The sequence below is a fragment of the Balaenoptera musculus genome, chromosome 10 (genome assembly GCF_009873245.2).
Source record: "Balaenoptera musculus isolate JJ_BM4_2016_0621 chromosome 10, mBalMus1.pri.v3, whole genome shotgun sequence".
NCBI lineage: Eukaryota > Metazoa > Chordata > Mammalia > Artiodactyla > Balaenopteridae > Balaenoptera > Balaenoptera musculus.
In genome coordinates this window covers 30,356,833-30,381,464 of record NC_045794.1, presented here as the reverse complement: position 1 = coordinate 30,381,464, position 24,632 = coordinate 30,356,833, and positions in this window count along the sequence as shown.

The following is a 24,632-nucleotide window of genomic DNA, read 5'->3' as shown; positions in this document are numbered from 1 at the left end:
CTTTGGGTAGTATAGTCATTTTCACAATATTGATTCTTCCAAGCCAAGAACATGGTATATCTCTCAATCTGTTGGTATCATCTTTAATTTCTTTCAGCTGTGTCTTATAGTTTTCTGCATACAGGTCTTTTGTCTCCCTAGGTAGGTTTATTCCTAGGTATTTTATTCTTTTTGTTGCAATGGTAAATGGGAGTGTTTCCATAATTTCTCTTTCAGATTTTTCATCATTAGTGCATAGGAATGCAAAAGTTTTCTGTGCATTAATTTTGTATACTGCAACTATACAAAATTCATTGATTAACTCTAGTAGTTTTCTTGTGGCATCTTTCGGATTCTCTATGTATACTATCATGTCCTCTGCAAACAGTGACAGTTTTACTTCTTCTTTTCCAATTTGTATTCCCTTTATTTCTTTTTCTTCTCTGATTGCCATGGCTAGGACTTCCAAAGCTATGTTGAATAATAGTGGTGAGAGTGGACATCCTTGTCTCGTTCCTGATCTTAGAGGAAAAGCTTTCAGTTTTTCACCATTGAGAATGATGTTTGCTGTGGGTTTGCCATATATGGTCTTTATTATGTTGAGGTAGGTTCCCTCTAGGCCCACTATCTGGAAAGTTTTTATCATAAATGGGTGTTGAATTTTGTCAAAAGCTTTTTCTGCATCTATTGAGATGATCATATGGTTTTTATTCTTCAATTTGTTAATATGGCGTATCACATTGATTCATTTGCATATATTGAAGAATCCTTGCATCCTTGGGATAAATCCCACTTGATCATGGTGTATGATCCTTTTAATGTGTTGTTCGATTCTGTTTGCTAGTATTTTGTTGAGGATTTTTGTATCTATATTCATCAGTGATATTGGTCTGTAATTTTCTTTTTTTGTAGGCTCTCTGTCGGGTTTTGGTATCAGGGTGATGGTGGTCTCATAGAATGAGTTTGGGAGTGTTCCTTCCTCTGCAAGTTTTTGGAAGAGTTTGAGAAGGATGGTGTTAGCTCTTCTCTAAATGTTTGATAGAATTCACCTGTGAAGCCATCTGGTCCTGGACTTTTGTTTGTTGGAAGATTTTTTAATCACAGTTTCAATTTCATTACTTGTGATTGGTCAGTTCATATTTTCTGTTTCTTCCTGGTTCAGTCGTGGAAGGTTATACCTTTCTAAGAATTTGTCCATTTCTTCCAGGTTGTCCATTTTATTGGCATAGAGTTGCTTGTAGTAGTCTCTTAGGATGCTTTGTATTTCTGTGGTGTCTGTTGTAACTTCTCCTTTTTCATTTCTCATTTTATTGATTTGAGTCCTCTCCCTCTTTTTCTTGATGAGTCTGGCTAATGGTTTATCAATGTTGTTTATCTTCTCAAAGCACCAGCTTTTAGTTTTATTGATCTTTGCTATTGTTTTCCTTGTTTCTATTTCATTTATTTCCACTCTGATCTTTATGATTTCTTTCCTTCTGCTAACTTTGGGTTTTGTTTGTTCTTTTTTTCTCCAGTTCCTTTACGTGTAGGATTAGATTGTTTACTTGAGATTTTTCTTGTTTCTTGAGGTAGGCTTGTATAGCTATAAACTTCCCTCTTAGAACTGCTTTTGCTGCCATCCCATAGGCTTTGGATCGTCGTGTTTTCATTGTCATTTGTCTCTAGGTATTTTTTGATTTCCTCTTTGATTTCTTCAGTGATCTCTTGGTTATTTAGTAACGTATTGTTTAGCCTCCATGTGTTTGTGTTTTTTACGTTTTTTTCCCTGTAATTGATTTCTAATCTCATAGCAGTGTGGTCAGAAAAGATGCTTGATATGATTTCAATTTTCTTAAATTTAGTGAGGCTTGATTTGTGATCCAAGATGTGATCTATCCTGGAGAATGTTCCATGCACACTTGAGAAGAAAGTGTTATCTGCTGTTTTTGGATGGAATGTCCTATAAATACCAATTGAATCTATCTGGTCTATTGTGTCATTTAAAGCTTCTGTTTCCTTATTAATTTTCTGTTTGGATGATCTGTCCATTGGTGTAAAGGTGGTGTTAAAGTCCCCCATTATTACTGTGTTACTGTCGATTTCCTCTTTTATAGCTGTTAGCAGTTGCCTTATGTATTGAGGTGCTCCTATGTTGGCTGCATATATATTTATAATTGTTCTATCTTCTTCTTGGATTGATCCCTTGATCATTATGTAGTGTCCTTCCTTGTCTCTTGTAACATTCTTTATTTTAAAGTCTATTTTATCTGATATGAGTATTGCTACTCCAGCTTTCTTTTGATTTCCATTTACATGGAATATCTTTTTCCATCCCCTCACTTTCAGTCTGTATGTGTCCCTAGGTCTGAAGTGGATCTCTTGTAGACAGCATATATATGGGTCTTGTTTTTGTATCCTTTCAGCAAGGCTGTGTCTTTTGGTTGGAGCATTTAAACCATTCATGCTAAGGTAATTATCGATATGTATGTTCCTATGACCATTTTCTTAATTGTTTGGGGGTTTTTTTATAGGTCCTTTTCTTCTCTTGTGTTTCCCACTTAGAGAAGTTCCTTTAACATTTGTTGTAGAGCTGGTTTGGTGGTGTTGAGTTCTCTTAGCTTTTGCTTGTTTGTAAAGCTTTTGATTTCTCCTTTGAATCTGAATGAGATCCTTGCCGAGTAACATAATCTTGGTTGTAGGTTCTTCCCTTTCATCACTGTAAGTATATCATGCCACTCCCTTCTGGCTGGTAGAGTTTCCACTGAGAAATCAGCTGTTAACCTTATGGGAGTTCCCTTGTATCTTATTTGTCATTTTTCCCTTGCTGCTTTCAATAATTTTTCTTTGTCTTTAATTTTTGCCAATTTGATTACTATGTGTCTCGGTGTGTTTCTCCTTGGGTTTATCCTGTATGGGACTCACTGCACTTCCTGGACTTGGGTGGCTATTTCCTTTCCCATGTTAGGGAAGTTTTCAACTATAATCTCTTCAAATATTTTCTCTGGTCCTTTCTCTCTCTCTTCTCCTTCTGGGACCCCTATAATGCAAATGTTGTTGCATTTAATGTTGACCCAGAGGTCTCTTAGCCTGTCTTCATTTGTTTTCATTCTTTTTTCTTTATTCTGTTCCACAGCAGTGAATTCTACCCTTCTGTCTTCCAGGTCACTTATCCTTTCTTCTGCCTCAGTTATTCTGCTATTGATTCCTTCTAGTGTAGTTTTCATTTCAGTTTTTGTATTGGTCATCTCTGTTTGTTTGTTCTTTAATTCTTCTAGATCTTTGTTAAACATTTCTTGCATCTTCTCCATCTTTGCCTCCATTGTTTTTCCGAGGTCCTGGATCATCTTCACTATCATTATTCTGAATTCTTTTTCTGGAAGGTTGCCTATCTCCACTTCACTTAGTTGTTTTTCTGGGGTTTTTTCTTGTTCCTTCATGTGGTATATAACCCTCTGCCCTTTCATCTTGTCTATCTGTCTGTGAACGTGGTTTTTGTTCCACAGGCTGCAGGATTTTAGTTCTTGCTTCTGCGGTCTGCCCTCTGGTGGATGAGACCTCCCACCCCCCTTAATAATCTGATTAAAAAGAGGAATGCAGATGTAAATATATTGTTTTATGATTTAAGGGGTTCTGCTGACCCCTGATGCCCATTAATGGAGCCCAGATTTTAAAACTCCTGCATAAACTAGGTAGTGTTTAAAAATACAATTGGCAGTATTCAACTCTTTCAAAGCTTCCTCATGTTGATCTTTCTGTCATGCTTGAACCCCACAAAATAAACTGCTCTTCTTTTTCTGTCTTTAGGAAAGTCTAGTTAAGCATCAATACAATAACCCCTTCAATTTGATTTTCCATACAATGGCTGAGATGTTATAATTTTCGCAAAGAACTTCACCACTCTAAGAATAATTTTTAAGACACTCTAAAATGCATATATTTTGTGTAACAATATTACTCTTAATTATAAATGCCCTCTTCTATTTCATATTCTGCCTAAAGAATGTATTACTAAGAAAATTTATTTTCCTTCTCTTCCTTGAAAAGGGATTAGGTAGGACTCACAGTGCCCTGGACAATCTAGATAAATAATAGATTTCAAGGACGTTCTTAATCTTCACAAGAAACATATTCACATAGAATAAAGCATCAAGAAGTATACTAAATTTTCTTCTCCTCAAAACTGGGTAGGGTTGTTTCTTCCTTCCTTAATTAGATATATAAAAATTGCTTTTCATTCTAATATGGTTTAAGTTCCATTTACTATGACATCTCTATTTTATCTCTCCACATACCTTCACTCCCTTTGCTTCTATCATTTTAAACTGGTAACCATCTCCTGGATCTGGAGTGTATTTCACCCTTCTCTGCTTTTTGTCATATTGTTTTTGTTACTCATTATTCTATCAGCAGAAGCATAGTCATCCTTCAAAACCCAACTCAGCATTATTTTGTCCATAAATTATTTTCCTGATTAACTACAATCAGAATTATTTAGTGATTTTTCATTTCTAAATTACATAATTTTATCTCTTTTATGGTTTTATTTGATTATGTCACATGTAGTTAATTGTATATTTAATGTATGCCTTTCACTAGATAGTAACTCCTGGAGATCAGAGCTATCTCTTTTTCATATTTGGGTCCATGTCTCACAGGACACAGCATCATGCCTTGACTACATCTAAAATATCTGCCTTTTTATTTCTTTAACAACACACTATTCATTTCCCCTTCAGCAATTATCACAAGCTGTAATTATTTTTTTTATTTATATATACATTTACTGCCTGAATCTTTCAATAGAATGTAAAGTCTGTGAGGAAAGGGACCATGTCTATCCTAGTTACCATTGTTTCTCCATATGAAAAAGGAGCTAATCAATAACTGCTTGTTTTTCCATAAATTCAGCCTCTAGATTGTCAACATCTTGAAGTTATGGACTAATGTACAGTTCATCTTCAGATTATTCCCTAATGTGTAGTAAGTAAATGCTAGTTAAAATCATACATGGAGAGAGGGGGTGGTCAATATGGTGGAGTAGGAAGACACTGAACTCAACCCCTCCCATGGACACACCAAAATTACAACTATTTACCCCCCCAAAAAATCCCCAAAACAAAAACAAAAAATCCCAAATTACAGCGACTTACAGAGCAACTAGCTATGAGAGTAACCTGAGACTAGAAGAAAAGATTTTCTACAACTAAAGATATAGACAGGAACCACAATGAGACAGGTAGGTGGGTTGGAAACACACTAGAGTCAAGACCCACACCCCTGGGTAGGCAGTGCACAAACAGAAGAACAATAACAAATTGCAGAGTATCTCCCCAAGAAGCAAAGGGTCCAAGCCAGATCTAGGAAGCATAGAGAGTACCAAACTAGATGAACACAAAGAGGTCCACACCAAGACATATTATAATAAAAATGGCAAAAATTAAAAAGAAAAAGAAAATCTTAAAGGGAGCAAGGGAAAAAGAACCTTTAAGGAAGCCCAAAGAATGCTCATAAGAATATTAGCTAACTTTTCAGGTGAAACTCTGCAGACCAGAAGGAAGTGGCATAATATTCAAAGTAATGAAAGGAAAAAACCCTACAATGAAGAATACTCTACCAGGCATGTTTATCATTCAGATTTGAAGAGGAAAAAATTTTTCACAGACAAGCAAAATGTAAAAGGGTTTAGCACCAGTAAACAAGCTTTAAATGAAATGTTAAAGGAATTCCTCTAAGCAGACTAGAAAAGACCACAATTACAAACATAAAAATTATGAAAGGAAAAAATCTCATTGGTAAAGAAAAACATATAGTTAAGGTAGCAGATCAACCACTTATAAAACTAGTGGGAGTGTTAAAAAGCAAGCATCTATATTCACAATAAGTAGTTAAGGGATACACAAAACAGAAAGATGTAAAAATGTAGAGTGGTTTGAATGTGTTCAAAATGAGATCATCAATTTAAAATATATAACAAACATAACAATAAAGAATAATAATCAAATCACAAGAAAGCAAAAGAAAAGAAGAAAGAATAAAAAAATAACTACAAAACCAAAAAATGACCATAGTACATACACATCAATAATTAATTTAAATGTAAATGGATTAAATGCTCCAATCAAAAGATGTAGCCTGGCTGAATGGATTAAAAAAAAGAAAAACAAGAAAAATATATATGCTGCCTACAAGAGACTGATCTAAAGACACACATAAGCTGAAAATGAGGAGACAGAAAAAATATCGAATGCAAATGGAAATGAAAAGAAAGCTGGCATAGCAATACTTATATCAGATAAAACAAAGCCTGTACCTAGAGACAAAGAAGGGCATTACATAATGATAAAGAGACTGACCCAACAGGAAGATATAACAGTTTTAAATATGTATGCACCCAACATGGGCACACCTAAATACATAAAACAAATATTAACAAACATAAAGAGAAAGATTTACTAAACAATAATAGTAGGGGACTTTAACACCTCAGTTACATCAATGGACAGATTATTCAGACAGAAAATCAATAAGGAAACATTGGCCTTAAATGACACATTTGGCCAGATGGAATTAATAGATACATACAAAATATTTCACCCAAAACAGCAGAATACACATTCTTTTCAAATGCACATGGAATATTCTTCAGCATAGATCTCACACTAGGGCACAAAAGAAGTCTCAATACATTTAAGAAGATTGAAATCATATCGGACATCTTTTCCAACCACAAAGTATGAGACTAGAAATTACCCACATGAAAAAAAAAATCTGTAAAAAACACAAACACTTTGAGACTACTCAATATTCTTCTACACAACCAATGGTCAATGAAGAAACAAAAGAGGAAATAAAAAAATACTTGGAGACATGAAAATGGAAACACAATGTTCCAAAATCTATGGCCTGCAGCAAAAGCAGTTCTAACAGGGAAGGTCATAGCAATGCAAAACTACCTCAGGAAACAATACAAATTCTTAAATAAACAATCTAAACTTTACAGCTAAATGAATTATAAAAAGAACAAACAAACCCAAAGTTAGTAGAAGGAAAGAAATAATGAATATCAAAGCAAGTATAAATAAAATAGAGACTAAAATTAAAGTAGAAAACATCAATGAAACTAAGATGTAGTTCTTTGGAAAGATAAACAAAATTCGTAAACTTTTAACCATATTAATGAAGAAAAAAGGAAAGGGTACAAATTAATAAAATCAGAAATGAAACTGACATAACTGAAATACAAAGGATCATAAAAGATTACTATGAAGAGTTATACACCAATAAAATGGGCAACATGGAAGAAATGGAAAAATTCCTAGAAATGTATAATCTCCCAAGACTGAATGAGGAAGAAATAGAAAATATGAACAGACCAATTACTAGTAATGAAATTGAGTCAGTAAAAAAAAAAAAAAAGTCCCAACAAAGAAAAGTCCAGGATGAGACAATTTCTCAAGTGAATTTTACTAAACATTTAAAGAAGAAGAAACACTATTCTTCTCAAACTATTTCAAAAAATTAAAGAGGAAATAATGCTTCTAAACTCATCCTACAAGGCAGAATCATCCTAATACCAAAACCAGACAACGACAATTTAAAAAAAGAAAATACAGGCCAATATCACTGATTAGCATAGATGCAAAAATCCTCAACAAAATATTAGCAAACCAATTAAACAGTAGGTTAAAAGAATCATACGCCATGGGATTTATCCTGAGGATAGAAGGATGGTTTAATAGCTACAAATGAAACAGTGTGATACCCCACATTAACAACTTGATGCATAAAACTAATATGACCATCACAATAGATGCAGAGAAAGTTTTTAACAAAATTCAACATCCATTTATGACAACACCTCTCTACAAAGTGGGTATAGAAAGAATATACCTCATTATTATAAAGACTATATATGACAAACCTGCAGCCAAAAATCATACTTAATGGTGAAAAGCTGAAAGCATTTCCTCTAAGATCAGGAACAAGGATGCCCACTCTTGCCACTTTTATTCAACATAGTATTGGAAGTCTAAGCCACAGCAATCAAACAAGAAAAAGAAATTAAAGGTATCCAAATTAGAAAGGAAAAAGGAAGAGTGTTATTGTTGCAGATGACATGATACTATATATAAAAACCATAAAGTTGCTACCAAAAAGCTATTAGAACCTATAAATGAAATCAGGGAAAATTCAGGATACAAAATTAATATACAGAAATCTGTTGCACTTCTATATACTACTAACAAACTATTTAAGAAATTAAGAAAACAAAAAAAAAATCCCATTTACAACTGCATCAAAAAGAATAATACCTAAGAACAAACCTAACCAAGGATGTTAAAGACTTTAACTCTGAAAATCATAAAACTTTGATGAAAGAAATCAAAGATGACACAAACAAATGGGAAGACATACCGTGGTCATGGATTAGGAGAATTAATATTGTTAAAATAACCATCCTACCCAAAGCAATCTACAGATTCAATGAAATCTCTATCAAAATAAAAATGGCATTTTCACAGAACTAGAACAAATAATCCTAAAATTTGTATGGAACCACAAAAGACCCCAGAGCCGAAGCAATTTTGAGAAAGAAGAAAAAAGCTAGAGATATCATGTTCTCTGATTTTAAACTATATTACAAAGCTAAAATAATCATAGCAGTATGGAACTGGCATGAAAACAGACACATAGATCAATGGAACAGAAAGAGAATATAGAAATATAGCCACGCTTATACGGACAGTTAATCTGTGACAGAAGAGGCAAGGCTATACAATGGGGAAAAGACAGCTTCTTCAATAAATGGTTTTGGAAAAACTGGAAAGTTACATGCAAAAGAATAAAACTGGACTACTTTCTCACACAGTATATAAAAACAACAACAAAAGCCACCTCAAAATGAATTAAAGACTTAAATGTAAGACTGGATACTATAAAACTCTTAGAAGAAAACATAAGCAGTACAGCCTTTGACATCGGTCTTAGCAATATTTTTTGGATATGTTTTCTCAGGCAAGGTAAAAAAAGCAAAAATAAACAAATGGAACTTCATTAAAAAAATAGCTTTTGCACAGTGAAAGAAACCACAAATGGAATGAAAAGGCTGCCTACTGAATGGGAGAAGATATTTTCAAATGTTATATCTGATAAGGGGTTAAAATCCAAAATATGCAAAGAACTCATACAACTCAACATCAAAAAAACAACCTAAAAAAAAAACTTGATTTAAAAGTGGGCTGAGAATCTGAATAGACATTTTTCCAAAGAATACATAGTGATGGCCAAAAGACATGTGTAATGATGCTCAACATCACTAATCATCAGGGAAATATAAATCAAAATCACAGTGAGATATTACCTCACACCTGTCAGAATGGCTATTATCAAAAATACAACAAATAAAAAGTGTTGGCAAAAATGTAGAGAGAAAGGAACACGTGCACTGTTGGTGGTATTATAAATTAGTATAACTATATATAATACATCTGAAGAAAATGAAAACACTAATTTGAAAAGATACATGCACCCCAATGTTCATAGCAGAATTATTTATAATAACCAAGATATATGGAAGCAATCTAAGTGTTCATTAAGAGCTGAATGGATAAAAAGATCTGGTATATAACAATGGGATACTATTCAGCCATAAAAAGGAATGAAATTTTGCTATTTGCAACAACATGGATGGACACACAGGGTATTATGCTTCATGGAATGTCAGACACAGAGTGACAAATACTGTATATTATCACTTAGATGTGGAATCTAAAAAATAAAACAAATGAATGAATATAACAAAACAGAAATAGACTCACAGATATAGAGAAAAAAAAAACCTAGTGGTTATCACTGGGGAGAGGAAAACAGGGACAGGCAAGATAGGGGTACAAACTGCTATGTATAAAACAGATAAGCAACATGGATATTTTGCTTATCCATGTTTTTTGTTTGCTTAAGCAACATGTTTATTTTGCACAGGGAATTATAGCCATTATCTTGTGATAACTTATGATGGAGTATAATACATAAAAATTTGGAATCACTATAAAACACCTGAAACTAATATAATATTGTAAATAATATTTAAATCAACTATACCTAAAAAATATTAGAATTGAAAAAAAGAATTTTTAGTTAGGCTTCTATAGACAAAGTTGTATGAGATATGATAAATAATTCTGTGACTTCTATTGACCTAAAAGAAAAGACTAATAACCAATTCACCTCAAAGTGGTTTGCATTCATTATCCAGAAAATTGTTCTATTCTTCACTGATAGTCACATTAATATTTACTATAATAGCTTCATACTTAAAAATTACTTTTGACATAAATTAATATTTAGATTAATTTGTAGAGTGTTTTCCTCACTAGTTGAAACAAAAGATTTATATAACTGCATCAGGTTACAAATATCCTCATAAATGCTATTGAGTAGAGCAATAGTTTAAGTCAATTTATTTGTTCAATTTTACTGTAAATCCTGTCTGTCTTATTCTGTTTGGGCTGCTATAACAAAAATATCATAGACTGAGTGGCTTATAAACAATGGAAATTTATTTCTGACAATTCTCTAGGCTGAGAAGTCCAAGGTCAAGTTCCCCCCAGATTCAGTGTCTGGTGAGAACTCACTTTTCATTTCATAGACAGATGTCTTCTTGCTGTGCTCTCACATGGTATAAGGGACAAGGGAGTTCTCTGAGAACTCTTTTATAATGGTACTGTTCCCTTTCCCTTATGACCTAATCACCTCCCAGAGGCCTCACTTCCTAATAGCATCACACTGCGGGGTGGGGGTGGGGGGGGGGTTGTAATTTCAACATATGAGTTTTAGATGAGACAAAAACATTCAGTTCATTATAGTGTCCCAAAGCATTGGCTTATATTACCATTCTTTATTTCAGCATGCATTACTTTTAGTATAAAATAATCATATTTACTCACATTGTTGTAAAAGCATGTACTGTGGCTAGACTGAACAACCTATTTTAAAATGCGCATCTTTGTCAGTCTCACATTTGATATAAAATACTAATTTGACAGTAGTAATTATACAAGAATCTTTCTATAAAATATCTTAATTATTCTAAGACCTCAAGAAGGGAATGTATAAGTAGAAGTTCTTTTATTTTGTTTTTATTTCATATCAAAATATATAGAAATTAGATTGCTTGCTTAATAAGATAACAGAACATCTGTTTTAAAATATTAAAGACCTGAGTTGGAGCTTTAATAGTGGCTGATAAATTTATCTGACTTCATTACCTTTTTGTTGGATCCCTAAATGAAGCATTTTTCATGAGAGAAAAAACTGATTTATAACAGATTAAAGAGTACTAATAGCTCAGGCAAGCACATCCTTTGTATTCAAATGCCATTTCATGAGCACACTCTCTTAAACAAGATCAGTAGCTTCATTTTAATGTATGAAAATAATCCATTTTTATGGACACTTAAGACAGAGATGACAAATCCAATAAAATACAAAATCTCCCACTGGAATGGAATGCCTGGAACTGGAGCTTGATAGATGTTTGTTAAATGACTTAAATATGTGCTTTAAATGGAGCTTGAATATATCTTGTCAAAAAGGGAAATCTTTAGCTCACATTCAGAAATCACTGGATTGTAGATATTATACTAACCATTAAACAGCCAGATAAAACTTTGCTTTAACTTTTCAAAGTGCTAAAAATACATTGCCAAGACTTTTAAAAGCACTAAGAAAAATGGACAATTAGACCTCAACAAATCATAAAAATCCTATCCTAAAGGAGGAGCTGGGCAGTAAGAAAAATATGAATTTTTCCTAATGTAGGGAAAACAATTTGCTATATAAAAATATGAGATATTAAATTCTCTGTGTATTTTATTATGTTTTATTTATTTTTTTGAAGTATAGTTGATTTACAATAGTATATTAGTTTTAGGTGTACAGTATAGTGACTCAGTATTTTGTCAGATTATACTCCATCACAAGTTATTACAAGATAATGGCTATAATTCCCTGTGCTATACAATATTTCCTTATTACTTATCTATACTACTTATACAGAGTAGTTTGTATCTGTTGATCTCATACCCCTAATTTGTCCCTCTCCCCTTCCTTATCCCCTTATCCCCTTTGGTAACCGTAAGTTTGTTTTCTATATCTGTGTGTCTGTTTCTGTTTTGCATAACATTCATTTGTATTATATTTTAGATTACACATATAAGTGAAAACATACAGTATTTGTCTTTCTCTGTCTGACTTATCTGACTAAGCATAATATTCTCTACATCCATCGACATTGCTGCAAATGGTAGTATTTCATTCTTTCTTATGGCTTAGTAGTATTCCATTGTATATAAATACCACATTTTCTTTATCCATTCCTCTGTTGATGAGCACTTGGTTTGCTCCCATGTCTTGATTATTGTAAACAGTGCTGCTATGAACATTGTGGTGTATGTATCTTTTTGAATTAGTGTTTTTGTCTTCTTCAGATATATATCCATGAGTAGAATTGCTGAATCATATGATAATTCTGTCTTTAGTTTTTGGAGGAATCTCCATACTGTTTTCCATAGTGGCTGCACAAATTTACATTCTCACAAACAGTGTACAAGTGTTCCTTTTTCTCTACATCCTCTCCAACATTTGTTATTGTGGTCTTTTGGATGATAGTCATTCTGACAGGTGTGAGGTGACATTTCATTGTGGTTTTGATTTGTATTTCTCTAAAAATTAGCAATGAGCATCATGTCATGTGCCTGTTGGCCATCTGTATGTCTTCTTTGCAAAAATGTTTAGTCAAATCTTCTGCCCATTTTTTTATTGTATTGTTTCTTCTTTGATACTGAATTGTATGAGCTATTTGTATATTTTGGATATTAACCCTTGTCAGTCACATCATTTGTAAATCTTTTCTCCCATTCTGTAGGTTAGCTTTGTCATTTTGTCCTTTTCTACTATTTGTTTCAATTATAGTTCTGCCTGTGTTCTCTTCTAGGAGTTTAATATTTCATGTCTTACATTTGGTCTTTTAAACCATTTTGAGTTTATTTTTGTATTTAGTGTGAGGGAATGTTCAAATCTCATTGTTTTACAAGTAGCTTCCCAGTTTTTCCCAGCACAACTTATTGAAGAGACTCTCTTTTCTCCACTGTTATAGTCTTCCCTCCTCTGTCATAGATTAATTTACCACAGGAGCATGGGTTTATTTCTGGGCTCTCTGTTTTGTTCTACTGATTTATATGTCTGTTATTGTGCCAGTATCTTGCTGTTCTGTTTACTGTAGCTATGTAATATAAAGTCTGGGAGAGTGATAACCTCTAATTTTGTTCTTTTTTCACAAGATCACTTGGGCAATCAATGGGGGTCTTGGAATGAATTTTAGGATTGTTTGTTCTAGTTCTGTGAAAATTATCATGGGTATTTTGATAGGAATCTTGTTAAATTTGTAGATTGCTTTGGGTAGTATTGCCATTTTAACAATATTAATCCTTTCAATCCAAGAGCACAGGTTATCTTTCCATTTCTTTGTATTATCTTCAATTTCCTTCATCAATGTTTTATAGTTTTCAGAGTATAGGTCTTTCACTGTCTTGGTTCAGTTAATTCCTAGGTTTCTTTCTTTCCTTCTTTCTTTCCTTCTTTCTCTCTTTCTTTCTTTCTTTCTTTCTCTCTTTCTTCTGATGAAACTGGATTGAGTTTGTTTTTTTTTTACGTTCTCTTTCTGATCTCTCATTATTAATGTATAGAAACACAACTGATTTCTGTATATTACTTGTATCCTGCTACCTTGTTGAAATCATTTATTAGTTCTAGTAGTTTTTGTGTGGAGACTTTAGGGTTCTCTATGTAGAGTAGCATGTCATCTGCAAATAGTGACAGTTTTGATTCTTCTCTTCCAATTTGGATACATTTTATTTCTTTTTCTTGTCTGACTGCTGTGGCTAGTACTTCCAATACTTTGTCAAATAGAAGTGGTGAGAGTGGGCATCCTTGTCTTGTTCCTGAATTTAGCAGGGAAGTTTTCAGCTTTTCATCATCAGAAGTCTGGGCTGCTTCTAGGGTACCACTTGAGTAAATGCCAACAATGACCACTGCTGCCCCACCTGGGCTCTGCCTGAAGACCAGGTTACCTCTGTGTCCCAAGGTCATGTCTTTTCCCAGGTCCCAGTCACCCTAGATCCAGTGTTGCACTGTGGCATGGAGTGAGTGGGGTCTGGGCGTTCACTCACCTTGGGCTGGGGAGCATGGTGAAGCAGTTTCTTGGGAAACCTAGCAGCTGCTAGGGCAGATCCCTCTCTGCCTTGCTTGAGGTCATCCAGCACCTGCACACTCCTCTCTAGTGGAGTCCCTGATTCTCCAGCATTTCTGTCTGTTCCAGCAGTTCTCCAACCAGCCAAAGGGGCTTGTCTACTATGCATAGGGCCTCAGGACTGGGATGCCCAGTCTGTGGCTCAACACTTTCACTCTCCAGAGCAGGTGTTCACTCATGCAATCTACCTATTCCTCTGAGTCTCCTCCCAGGGGCACAGGTCTTCTCATTCCAATTACATGTGTATCTTTCTTTCAGCCTTGGTTGTACAAGAGTCCTTCTGCCAGTTTCCAGTTAGTTTTCAATGAGAATTGTTCTACATGTAGATGTATTTTTGATGTGTTCATGGGAAGAGGTGACCTCCATATCCTTTTACCCCACCATCTTAATCTCTCCCTGTGGAAATTCTTAAATCTTAACTCTTAAATTCACTATCTAAATTATGCAAAAACACTGATAATAAAAGTCTTGCTATTGAGTACCACAGTGAAACCCATAAGAGAATGCACACTTTGGAAAGAAGAATGTTGGATAAGGAGTTTATTATAATGACTGAATTGTGATAAAATCAGGTTGAATTGGTTCTGAATTTTATACAGTTCTTTCTATTTTCTTCTAGTATAATGGAAGGTAAATGTTTCTAATGAAGAACAAATTGTCCACCAAAAACTGAAAAACACCTTAATGATTTTTTTTAACGTCTAACTAGTAATTAAACTTTTTAAACCAAATTTTCTAATATACTTATGGCATTTTCAGGCTTAAATTTTCAAAGACACACTGTGCCACTGATGAAGAAACTACTAGTTTCCTGACTAATATTGGCTCTACGGAAACGCTCTGTGGAAGACATTGAATTTGGAAAGGGGCACAAGATGGGGGTCAACTACCTCTGTTCTGTTTATCATCTTCTTATTGCCACCCAAAGAAGAAAGTAATCTGGAGAAAACATGGCAAAATTTAACAGTTATCATATTTTGAGGCTTAGTTTCTCTTTTTACAAAGTAGATAGTATTGTGACATGGTTAAGACCCAGACTGCAGAGTCAAGTGACCTGCATTCACATCCCAGTTCTGCTGTTTATTAGCTACCTCACATCGAACCTCACTTTTTTCACTTGTAAAATGAGGAGAATTGATGTATTTGCCTCAAAGTGTTACTGTGAAAATCTAATGACTCAATACATGTAAAATGCTTGAGAACCAAACCTGGTCCCTAGCCACTGATATGAGTATTTGCTACTATTATTACTTTTTGTAAGTTTGAAACCTCTCATAATTTGAAAAATAAAAGGAAAGGAAATGTCATATAAAGTTAAATTTTCTCCACTCATTCTGAAAATTGAAGACAGAAGTTAAATTCTCTGAGAGGAAATTCTGTGGGAACAGACAAGCACTCAAGAGTGTGTTTTGCACTGTATTGTTGGAGATTTTAAACAAGGCATAATTTTTTTTTAATTAAGGAAAAGAATTTGTGTCCTGAATCTAGAAAATGCACATTTCTACCATAAGCTTAAACAATATTACAGTTAAATTACATTCAAGTTTAGTTGAAATATATGCTCCATCTAAAAAGCCAAGGGAATTGCAGTGATTGCTTACTATTTTCTAATCAACTGTCATAAGCATGATTTTGCGTCCCTTTCAGTTTTGATTTACTTCATACCATTTCACCTAACACTCTATAATCACTAATTAGATAATTAGTTTCATTTTACATATGATGAAAATGATGGTCAAGGTGTTTCCCTAAGGTTACATGGTAGAACTGGGCCTTAAATACCAGGTCTTTGAACTCCAAAACCAGTGCTCTTAAAATATATGCTGCCGTCTTTGGTTAGGTATCATTATCAGAAAAGTTTGCTGGAGCTAAAAGAGTATGCCAACAATAGAACAAAACCAAAAATATTTTGCTGTTGTATCTAGTTCAGGTTAGGAAAGCTGCTACCTCTTCTTTAGTTCACTTCTACAAATATTTTTTCATGCCTCCCTTTCAGCTCCCAATGATTTCCATTTAAAATGGTTAATAGTACATTCTGAGAGACTTTATGAATTACCCAGGGTATGTATATGTGTGTATATGTGTGTTTTCACAATCTAGCATAGGTGCACACACACACATTTGTATATGTATACATATCCTATAGTGTAAATCTCATTATTTTATCTATGCCTCTCCTTTATTCCCCTCCATACCTATCAGAAAATTAACACATGGCTACAGAATCATGATGGCTTAATTAATGTCTAAGTTAAGTTCTTTAAATTAGCGAGAAGAAACAAGCTATAAATAAAATGATGTGGCACGATTTTTATAAAAACATTTAATCAGAAATGATAATTCTAAACCATAAAGATAATATTCACACTACTTTGTAGGGAAGATATTTGAATTATCTTGTTAGTGATTATATAGTGTTATTAAAACACTATGTAATTATTATTGGATCTGAGTCTCATTCTATGCAATTAATTCAATGAGAATTTTATTATTACCCTTTTAATTTCGGAATTTTATTCCTCATACAAGAATCTCTGCAATATATCTGTGTGCTTAATATGGTAGTTTTCTTTTTCTAACTACCTGTTGAGAAAAAATTGTTGAAACCAATGAAATTTCTATGTGGACACAGAGGATATTATGAAACACTATGAATTGTGATACAAAGTTATCTCCTAGTTGAGGATTCAATAAGTTAGTTCCTTGACCCAATTAGTAAAACCTCTGTAAAGGAACTATCATCCTTAATTTTAGAATCAACACCAAAAGTTGATAAGCTAGTATTTCTCTACTACATACAAACTGTGATCATATAAACTTTTTACAATGCAAATATTGGACTTGAAGTCATGAACATCATTTAGTCAATAGAGCATTGAAACTAAAGATCCAACTCCAGCTGTTAATACCTGTATATTTGGGCAGGTAATTCCTTAATGTTGCTCTCTTTTCCTTTTCTTTTTGACAACAGAAGTCAAACTAAATAAAATAAGGGTTCTCAAAACTCAAAATGTAAAACAGCATTTGCAAAGCCTTTTCTAAATTGTAAAGTGTTATACAAATGTTACATTATTAATGTTATTGTCTTGCCTTTGATGCTCACCAAAACGTGCTGCTAAAGGGTCATTGTCTAGTTCCCTCTCAATCTTCCAGAAGTCAGATTTATCCTTTTAAAATTATGTTTTAAAAGGACATTTTTCTCTGAGTGGTAAGCTTGAGTATATCACAGTAGGTAATGCTCCTATGTAGAATATATCTCAGAACATGTGACTGACTTGAGTTCAGACAATATAAATTATTCCAAAAGTACCTAAAATAAATGCATTGCATGGACTCAAGATTGAGAGCAAATGCATGGACTTCAGTAAATCTTCACAGTCATTTTAAATAAGTGAAGCAATTTCATTTGCTTTATTTTACAGTCCAGTAAACATTCATTGATATCTCAGAATTTAGTCCTTTCTTCCCAGCTTTATTGAGAAATAGATATATAACATTGTGTAAGGTTAAGGTGTACAATGTGTTGATTTGATACATTTATATATTGCAAAATCTGTACCACTGTATCATTAGCTAACACCTCGGTCCTGTCACATATTTACTGTTTCTTTTTTTTTTTTTTAATTTTTATTTATTTATTTATGGCTGTGTTGGGTCTTCCGTTTCTGTGCGAGGGCTTTCTCTAGTTGTGGCAAGCGGGGGCCACTCTTCATCGCGGTGCGCGGGCCTTTCACTGTCGTGGCCTCTCTTGCTGCGGAGCACAGGTTCCAGACGCGCAGGCTCGGTAATTGTGGCTCACGGGCCCAGTTGCCCCGCGGCATGTGGGATCTTCCCAGACCAGGGCTCGAACCCTTGTCCCCTGCATTGACAGGCAGATTCTCAACCACTGCGCCACCAGGGAAGCCCCTTTCTTTTTTTTTTTTTGTGGTGAGAATTTTTAAGATGTCTCTTAGCAACTTCCAAGTATATAATACAGCATTATTAACTATAAGCATAGATTATAGATAAACATTTTTCTGTACATATAAAATCTTATATGCAGAGAAAATCTTATATATTCTGAGAATTAAATATACAGCATAATATAAATATAATCCTGCATATTTAATATACAGGATTTAATATATTTAATTATGTAATTAAATATAATCCTGTATATTTAATCCTGTGTTAATCTTATAATTGGAAGTTTGTACCCTTTAACTGACATCTCCCCATTTTCCCCACCCCCAGCCATGGTAACCACTACTTTACTCTCTCTTTCTATGAATTTGGCTTTTTGAGATTCCACATATAATGGATATTATACAGTATTTGTCTTTCTCTGTCTGACTTATTTCACTTAGCATAATGCCCTCAAGATGCATACAAGTTGTTGCAAAGGGCAGGATTTCCTTCTTTCTCACAGTTGAATAATATTTCATTGTATATATTTCAATGTATATACTACATATTCTTTATCCATCTTTTGATGGACACATGTTGTTTCTATATATTGGCTATTGTGAATAATGTTGCAATAAATATGGGAGTGCAGATATCTTTTTGAAATCCTAATTTTAATACCTTTGGATATATACCCAGAAGTGGGATTGCTGGAGTCTATCGTAATTCTATTTTTAATTTTTGGAGGAGCCTCCATACTGTTTTCCATAGTGGCTGCCCAAATTTACATTCTCACCAACAGTGCACAAGGGTTCCTTTTTCTCCACATCCTCACCAACACTTTTTACCCCCAGAGCTTGGTGTTATCCACTTAAGGATGCAGAGAAGTGTCCATGGGTCCACCTTATCTGTCAGAGAAGAAAACTATGGGGTCAGAATTAGGATTGCAGCCCCATGGTGACACTGAGCTTTCTAGAATAGGATTAGAAGACAACTATTAGGAATATGAAGGAAAATAATGTTTGTAAACTCTGCCTCGGGTCTCACTTGAGTTCCAAACCACCTACAGCTGATATCTTCACTGGTCAGAGATACTATTTATGAATCAACATAGGCTTAGCTATTTGCTTTTTCAGTGTGTTTATTGGTCTTAAGAATGTTAAGATCTGTTTATTTACTTATTTTTTAATTGAAGAGATTATTTAAGCTAGCACACAAGCTTTGTGTGTAGCTGTAAGGTAGTTTCATAACATATCTAGAGATTCACATAGGTGTAAAGAAGTATGAGTTCTTTTCTTGGTTGCAGTTTTCTTCACACCACAAAAGTCGATAAGATGCCAGCAACCTTTACTAAATTCCAGTGGTCGTCAAAGTTAACCTATTAATACAGTCACCAGGGGATTTTTTAAAATATATCTTTTTAGGTCCCAAGCCCTGAAGTTCTGCTTTAGTAGGTCTATGTGCAGCATGAGAATTGACAAGCACATATAGAAAACACTGCCCTCCTCTTGCCTGCTTCCCTCAAAATAGCATTATCATTACCTTTATTGTTACCACATCATCACCATTTATTATGGAGTTTATTATATTCTATGTACTATGCAAAGTACTTTTAATTTAACACTTAAAATCCTGAAGGGTAAGTGCATTTAATAATATGGAAACTGAAAAATAGAGAGATTAAATAACACAGAGACCAAATCTGTCCAGCTCCAGAGTTATGCTCTTTAATGCCACCATAAACTTGACTCTGGGCAGAAGTGTTTTACTTCAGGAGCCTGCTACCACCCTTCTTTTCCTTCCAGCTCCTTGCTTAAGAAACATTAGCTCAGCTTCTCCAAGTAGTTTTGCAAACATTTCAAAGACATTTGTTGAAAGCAATTTTAAAAATGCCCTCTAACCCAGAAAACCTTGAAAATAGATAGTTTTTGAGTTGACAAGATGTATTTTACTTTATTTAATTATTTTCACTGTCAGCCTACTCCAGGTCAGAATTTTCAATCTATACTTTCCTCCCATTTTTCCAAATGTAATTAACAGTTACACTAATTTGACATGTACCTAAAAAGTCTCATGGTACACACAATGCTTTCATTCTGTGTATTGCAATGTTGAAGCCAAAAAAGCCATTTTTCTTCATAAATGGCACCAAAACTCAGATTCTTTGCTGATGAGAGTTATAGTAGAAGTGGCTAATAAAAACTTAAACCATCATAATCATGATTAAAGTTCAAATGTTAGTCACTGATATTTACTAATCTGCTCTATTGGGCCTTAGAAGACTTAAGCCTAATCTCAAAAACTCTTCCACTTAGCAAATTATAAGAAAAAGGTAATACGACAATTCCTAAATGATTAGCTTCATCTTTCAGAATTAAAAGTAAAAATACTTTTAAAAAAGGAAACACACACTAATGCATATAGGATAAAAACTTTAAAATTGTCTTTTCTGTGTAACATTTTAATGACCTGAATGTTTGGTTTTCATTATGCTCCTCCCAATATGTGAATTCAACAGAATTCTTGAAGCAATGGTGCAGCAAGTTTGGCTGTTGTGATTGTAAAGCCGATTGAATTAATGAAAATTGCATGACCTTCAGTTCTCCTTACTAAGCCATTTATTCTTTTAGTTAAAAGTATTTGTTGATCTCTATGTGCTAAGCATTACATTAAATTATACTTTTGTATTATTTATCAGATAGACTGGGTCAATACAAAAGTGAAAACAACTTTGAAATTTTTATTTTGCTTTTAATGTTTAATGTTTTATAGTTTAAAGACTATAATGAATGAATAAAAGGATGTCATATTTTAATTTTTTATCTACTTATCTACTTTATAACTCTTTTACTTTATTTCTTGTACACATGAACAGAATCCATTAATTAGTGTAAATTCAATAATACAAGTTCTTCCTAGTAGAGCAAAAGATGAAAAAAAGTAGTCATTCCAGCAAATGTCAAAAGGAAGAGTTGACTTATATCTCAAGGCCTTCATCCTAGTCTTCAGTAATTCACCTTTAAGAACTCTAACCAAACATCACTTATATAAATAACTAAAAGTTAAATAATAGATTTCCATCAGTTGTTCTCTTTCCTTCCTAAAAAGAAAATAGACATAGGTAAGTATTAGACAACATACATGGAAGAACCATCTGACATCACCGGTGGATTTTCCCATAGTTTGCCCACCTTTGTTTTTTTTTTTTTTTTTAAATAAATTTATTTATTTATTTATTTATTTTTGGCTGTGTTGGGTTTTCGTTTCTGTGCGAGGGCTTTCTCCAGTTGCGCGAGTGGGGGCCACTCTTCATCGCGATGCGCGGGCCTCTCACTATCGCGGCCTCTCTTCTTGCGGAACACAGGCTCCAGATGCGCAGGCTCAGTAATTGTGGCTCACAGGCTTTGTTGCTCCGCGGCATGTGGGATCTTCCCAGACGAGGGCTCGAACCCGTGTGCCCTGCATTGGCAGGCAGATACTCAACCACTGCGCCACCAGGGAAGCCCTGCCCACCTTTGTTTACATAATATGATTTGAAGGAAGACAGTAACCAATTGAAGTTTTTAGTCACAAACAACAAAACTCATTCTAACTAATTTAAGCAGCAAGAAACATGTTAAGAGATACTAGAAATGGCACAGATTTCTACGACGGCCAGAAAGTCAGGTTTGTAAACAATGCAGACAGAAACAGAGCCCAAATCACATTGCAGAACCACTACAGCCAAGATCCCATTGCTCTCCTACTGGGCACAGAAAACCCAACTCACACCACTGACCTTGGGCACTAGATACCAAGGACTCTACGACTGCTCCCCTGAAAACTGTATGCTGCTGCAACCACCTTCACTAGAAAAATGTATTTAATACAATGCCTGCCTCCTCACATCACTCTCTTCCAGCTGAAAGTCTCATCTGAATGCATGTGATTAGCAGAGCTAAGGTCACCTGGCTGTGGCTTAGATGTCTACCTTGGGGGAGGATGTCAAAAGATTACAAAGGTCAAAGCATGAGAAATATCCACTACAGTTATATTCCTGGCCGGTCACAGATTGGACTCATTTTTCTGTGCTAAAGATCTTTCTCAACAGTACTAGGTCTTCTTTTGAATGCAAATATCTATTGAGGAGGCAACACATAAAATCATGACAATTTACTGTATTTTTCCCCAGATTCCTTTGCTCAGATGAGAAGTTCTGGGCTGTATAGCAACAAAGAATATCCAAGAAAGGATGCAAATCCATGAACTGGTGCAGAATAAGAAGTCAAGATAAACTTTGACTTCCCAAACTGTTTAGAATCTTGGATTCTAGAAGGTCAAAGAAGGCACTACAGTCTCTTCCTTATGTTATTTGGAAGTATATTAATATATTTGATCATTCAGTTACCATAAATGTGGTTTATGCAGATTAGTACCACTTTTGATAGGGATAGAGTAGGACAGTTACACCGGTAGTTTTAGAAATCCCATTAGGGGATTATACATAGAGGGGGAACCTTAGGGAACTTTGGGAAACCACTGTACATTAATGATCACTCAAGAAAACTATCAGAACGTTGTGGAACAAAGCAGGCTTGCTTATCTATAAAGCCATTAATAAAAGCATGAGATAGGCCCCAGGCCATTAAGTGAAAAAATGAGGCCTGCATTCTGCTAGTTGAGTCCAGCAAGATAATGATCCTCAGAACCAAGGATAGGAATAACCAAGGGAAAGGTGACATTCCAAAGTAGAAGGAAGACTCTCATTATACTGAAACCTGAGATGACTTAACATATTTTAGTATATAGTACCACTCTTCTGCTGATTTGAATAAGTGCCATGACAGTCCTAGTTTGACCTTATAGGGTCAAACACTCTCCTGCCTGATGCTGAGGAGGAGCTAATGATGTAAGCCTGACATTTACTCAAAGAATGAGGAAGAAGTTGGTCTTCTTCCCCTCCCCACTTTCTTTTGATTATAAAAATGTAGCCTACTTAATTCTTGGGGCAGAGCCCCCTTGCCTGCTCACTTGCATCTCTCACAAGCATCCTATATTAATAAATCTACTTCTTGCCTATCACTTTGCCTCTTGCTGAATTCCTTCTGCAGTGAAACACAGGGAACCTGAGCCTCAGTAAGCCCTGACACCAGGTGAACAATTCTAATTAAAAGACCATGGGTTCAAATCCCAATCTGGATTTTGGCTGGGTTTGAGTCCCAGCCCTTGGGTTCAAATTCTAACCTGAGGCGTATGCTTTCACTTTCACACCACAGAACAAATACCAACAAATAGTAGACACCAACAGATAGTAAGATCTTAAAGAGCTCAATGAGTTACACTGATCCTATACTCCTAAACTTTAGTAACTATAAAAGTTCTATCCACTACAACTGCTGAATGGGGCTCTGTGCTATATTTTAGTTTCCCCAGGTGAGCCAAAGGAAGCTAAAGACAGCCACAGAATGAATTGTGTCCTTTGATGCTGTCATCTCCCTTTCTGCATTCTTAAAACCTAAGAATTTCCCATTTAACCACTTGAAACATCCAGTGCCCTTTCACAAATATCTTCTGCCACAATCAAAAACACATTTCAGGAGAAGATCTAGTCTATGTGTTTACACTATCACAGTGAATTTCAAACTGATCAACCATGTCCTTCCATAAAGAATACATTTTACCTCATGTCCCAATACACACATATATAACTGAAGTTAAAGTATCCTGAAATAATACCTTCCTTTATTAGGAAGGATAAACTCAGATATTTTCTATTCTACTCCATTTAATTTATTTTATATTCAAGCTAAGATCTAATAAATTGATTTCACAGACACAGCTTAAAAAGCATTGGCTTCCTATCTGTATAAATGCTTAGTGGAATGAATGTTTTGCCTTTTAGATATATTTTCAATATAGATATTGAAAGATATCAAAAGATAGTAAGAACAAAGAAATGAGTCTCTAAATTTAAATTTTAGACATCAATAAGCTTATTGCAGAGATAATTTTGAAGACAAGGGAGAAATTTCATTGCTCTTGAATTCCCAACAAATAGTTAATCTCCTCTTTTGCCTGTTCTATTTTTTTAAATTAATGCTTTAGTTACAAAATAATATATTTCCAAATCAGAAACGTAGGAAAATGCCAAAAAACTACAAAGTTATTAATGCTTACTATAATCTTACCACCCAAAGATAACCACTGTTAACATTTTACTTTTATCCTTCTAGGACTTTTTCATGTGCATACTTACATATGTAATAAAATAACTAAATAGTATGCATTTTAAAAGAATATATGATAATCAGGTTTTCATGATAATAAAAATGTTAATATGGCATCATGACTTGATTTTTAGTTGAAAGTATTTGATTGTATGGAGGTATCATAATTTACTAAACCAATTTCTAGTGTATAACTTTATTTAAGATTGTTTACAGTTTTTTGACATTATAAATAATGAGAAATCAGTGTGAGCACATTTCTGAATATTTCCTTA